General features: G+C 35.9%; 2 non-coding genes across 2 annotated transcripts; both read left to right on the top strand.

The window, feature by feature from the left end:
* The first annotated feature begins 2,846 nt into the window (after positions 1 to 2,846).
* On the top strand, positions 2,847 to 2,926 carry LOC112319392 (small nucleolar RNA U2-19). Its single transcript, XR_002976335.1, has one exon. It is a non-coding gene; the product is annotated as a small nucleolar RNA U2-19 (small nucleolar RNA).
* A 139-nt stretch (positions 2,927 to 3,065) lies between these two features.
* Positions 3,066 to 3,135, top strand: LOC112319391 (small nucleolar RNA U2-30). Its single transcript, XR_002976334.1, has one exon. It is a non-coding gene; the product is annotated as a small nucleolar RNA U2-30 (small nucleolar RNA).
* The last annotated feature ends 696 nt before the right edge of the window (positions 3,136 to 3,831 follow it).

Below are 3,831 nucleotides of genomic sequence, written 5' to 3'. Positions count from 1 at the left end.
TGTGCATTTTGATCTTTATGCTATAATTTGTTTCTGTTGTTCACTCACTGGAGTGATTGCCTCTTGTTTTCATTCTTCCAGCATTCCCTCTGGTGTCTTGCTCCATGTGGTTGGGGATGGGGTGGGAGGCTTGGGACTGTCAGTTGTGTGTAAACTTGATAGTGGAGCTGCATGTGACCTAGATCTGGCCAAAGAGTGCATGATCCAATCTAGGACAATCAGCAATCTTCAGGAGATAATATGTCGTATAAACAGGGATACTGAGAGGGAAGTCCTCTGTGTCCTCCGAGGTTGCTGAACTAAGAAGATCCAGTTCTGTGATTTTCTGTGGCTGTATCCATCCTATGTGACATGAAGGAAATCTGTCTCTAAACAGAAACAATGAGGCCCTCATACAAAGACAGGTAGAGCAAAAACATGAAGAGAAATAATAAACAAAATTGGTGTTCTGTTTCAGTGGTGCTCAAGACCTGTGTGCTGTCTCCATCTCAGTTCTTCCCAGTTATACAAGCTGACAAATCCCTAGTTCTCGCTTTTGCTCAATTTCTTTTCCCTCTCCCCTCCCCTCCCCTCCCGTCCCCTCTCCTCCTCCTTTCTTTCTTTCTTTCTTCCTTCCTTACTCCCTCCCTCCCTCCCTCCCTTCCTTCCTTTCCTTCTTTCTTTCTCCTTCCTTCCTTCCTTCCTTCCTTCCTTCCTTCCTTCCTTCCTTCTTTCCTTCCTTCCTTCCTTCCTTCTATCCTTCTTTCCTTCACATCATGAATGTATTATCTTATACTTCTATCAATCAGAAATTCAGTATGGGTCTCATTGGGCTAAAATCAAGGTGTCAACAGGGCTTGTGTTCCTTTCTGGAGGCTCTAGGAGAGGATCCTTTTCCTCGCTCATTTAGAATATTAGCAGAGTTCAGTTCCTTGCTCTTCTGGACTGAAGTCATCCCCATTTCCTAGCTGTCTGTTTGCTGAGGATGTTCCCAGCTTCTAAAGGCCGTCTACATACTTTGACTCATGAACCCCTTTGTCATCTTCACAGTTCTTGTCTTAGGGCCTAATTTAAGGGTGATATAAATCAAGACTCATTTATTAAATCATATGAAATCATTTGGCCATTCACACACATTACTTAATTTAATCATCCCAATAACCCTTAGAAGTACACTGCCTTCTTCTTTGCCCAAATGGTTTTCAATTTTATTTTGAAACTTGTAATGATTGAGTTCAATATATATATATACACATATATATTCTCTCTCTATATATATACACACATACATACACACACATACATATATATATATATTTTAATTTAGTGTGAGCTTTTTGGTCCATCTCACATGGGAAATGGAACTGCTTAGTGTATAGAAGTTGCTCAATAAATAGACTAGTGGAAAACAACTATGGATTCTCTGCTTCAGATTTCACAGCTTTGCACTAACTATTTGTTGAATTTGGACAAGCCATTGAGCCTCTCAGAGCCAGTGTTCTTATCTACAAAATAAGATAGTTGAATTAGATGATTTCTAAGATATTTCCTAACTCAAAACCTTTACATTTGAAAATGCAATTCCTCCCATGAAGTCTTTCCTGATCTCAGGAACAGGAAATGATGTCTGCATCTTTTTAAATCATGGTATTTGTGGACTTTTTTTACTATCTTATGTCTTTCAAATTTATAATATTCCTGCCAAATAATATAGCTATTTTATTCTCCAAATTATTATTTTGAAAAATTGAAAATCTGTAGGAATTTAAAAGACAAGTACAACAAATACCCATCTATCTCTAAATTGTACATACATGAGTATGTATATAAACAGTATATATCTATTATATATGTATATATATACACACATATAATTTCTATATGTATACACACACATTTTTCTGAACTCTGAAAATAAATTGAAGGCCTCATGACACTTCAGCCTGCATGTCCTAGAAGTAAGGATATTTTCCTATCATTATCACACTTAAGAAAATACTTCCATAATGTCATCTAACAGTTCACATTAGAAATTTCCCAACTGTATACAAAACAAATTTTATAACTTTTTGTTTTTTGATCCAGCATATGACCAAGGTTCATACATTGTATTTCATTGTTTCTTTAACCTAAAACATTCCTTTCACCTTCTTTGGTTTTTCATGACATTGTTATTTTTGAAGAATACAGACTGACTGTCATTTAGAATGTCCTATATTCTGAACTTGTCTTATAATTTCCTTTAAGTAGATTTAGATTAAGTACTTCTGGCAAGGCCAATTCATGGTTTATGTGTACTTACTACATCACATCAGGAATCTCAGTGAGTCAGTTAGTCTTCTCACTGGTGGTACAAAGTATGATCACTTAGTTAAGGGCAGACTGACAGAGGGCTCCATTTTGAAGGTATATTTTCCTCTTTGAAATTAGTAAGCATTTCATAGGATGATAGAGAGCATGCGAATATAGTGTTCTCCATCAACCTTTAATCAATGGTTTTATCATCTGTTAATTACTCTTGCATAAATCAGCTATTACATTGGGAAGGCAAAATGGTTAGTTTTAAAAACATTCCTTCATTCCTTTATAATTATTAGCTGTCATTCTTCTATCAAGAAGTGTTTTTTCCTTTCCCACTCCTTTTCACTCTTTCTATGTCTTTTAAGTACCATTAAGGACTCTGTTTTAAATTGGACGTGTTGTAATCCTTTACTACTTTTAGTCCTTTTTGATACTCCCAGTATCTCAGATTTAGCTAGTGGAAGTCTCTTCAAATCAAGACATAACTTCACTCATCTTTGAACACTTCCTTACCGTGTGGTGTAAGATGTTCCAGCCTTTTTCTGAGATCTGCTCTTAGTAAAGTGGATCAGTGATGAAAATAGCCAAATCTGAGCATCAGAAGACCTTCCAGTCTCCCTGATGCATGATCTCTATAGTTCTGAGAAGCAGAAGTATAAAGTAGTTTAAAACTCTGGGTATGTGTGTGCATGTGTGTGTGTCAAGGTGACAGTGCATGACTGAGGACTTGCTGAATGAGATTCAGGGGGTGGGGGATGTGTGTGCATGAAAGGCTGATCAGTTCTGAGCAATGATGAGAAGGTTTTACTACTGACCTATATAATTATGAAGGTTTCTACACTTGATCTGAGCTCAGAATTGGAAAAAAAAAAAAAAAAGATGTTCCAGCCTCACTTTATATTTCCTCTGCTCCAGACCTAGAACCAACCACTTCTCCAAGAGTCTTGGTTTCTTTTAGTGTGAGATGGTATTTCAATTAACGCAGTGTAGGCCCTAGGGATGCTCATTGCCAATGGGATAATCTAGTCCTTTTCAGTGAGGAGAGTGAAGAATTTCTTTGTCAGAAGAATTACATCCTGAATTATACTAATATATCCAATGCAAACTTAGGACTACCAGGTTTTTACTAACTTCTTCTGACTTATATTTTTATTTTTTTTCTTCTATGCCAAGAATTCTGGTTCTCAGTAACACCAAGGATGAAATATTCAGCATATCACACAATTACTCATTTGCTTTATCTTGCATTACAGTCACAACAATATTATAATAACACAATTGTCTACAATGTGATTATTGAAATAGTTACAAAAACAATTTTTTTGCGGTTCTTTTCATCCTTAGTGTATATCTTTCTAGAGATGTACAATCACATTTTGTATTTTAAAGTCACTTGGAAAATTTTTTTGTGCATGTGTATAGTGTAGTATCAATTGAATATATTTTTATTTTCTTGTGTCAGAGATTGCTTTATTCTTATTTGGTTTTTAAAATACAGTAACATGCCACTTAACAATGGAGATGCACTCTGAGAAATGTGTGGTCAGGCAA

The sequence above is a fragment of the Desmodus rotundus genome, chromosome 11 (assembly GCF_022682495.2).
Source record: "Desmodus rotundus isolate HL8 chromosome 11, HLdesRot8A.1, whole genome shotgun sequence".
NCBI classification, from domain to species: domain Eukaryota; kingdom Metazoa; phylum Chordata; class Mammalia; order Chiroptera; family Phyllostomidae; genus Desmodus; species Desmodus rotundus.
The sequence above is the reverse complement of the archived record's forward strand: the minus strand, read 5'-3'. Positions and strand labels throughout refer to the sequence as shown.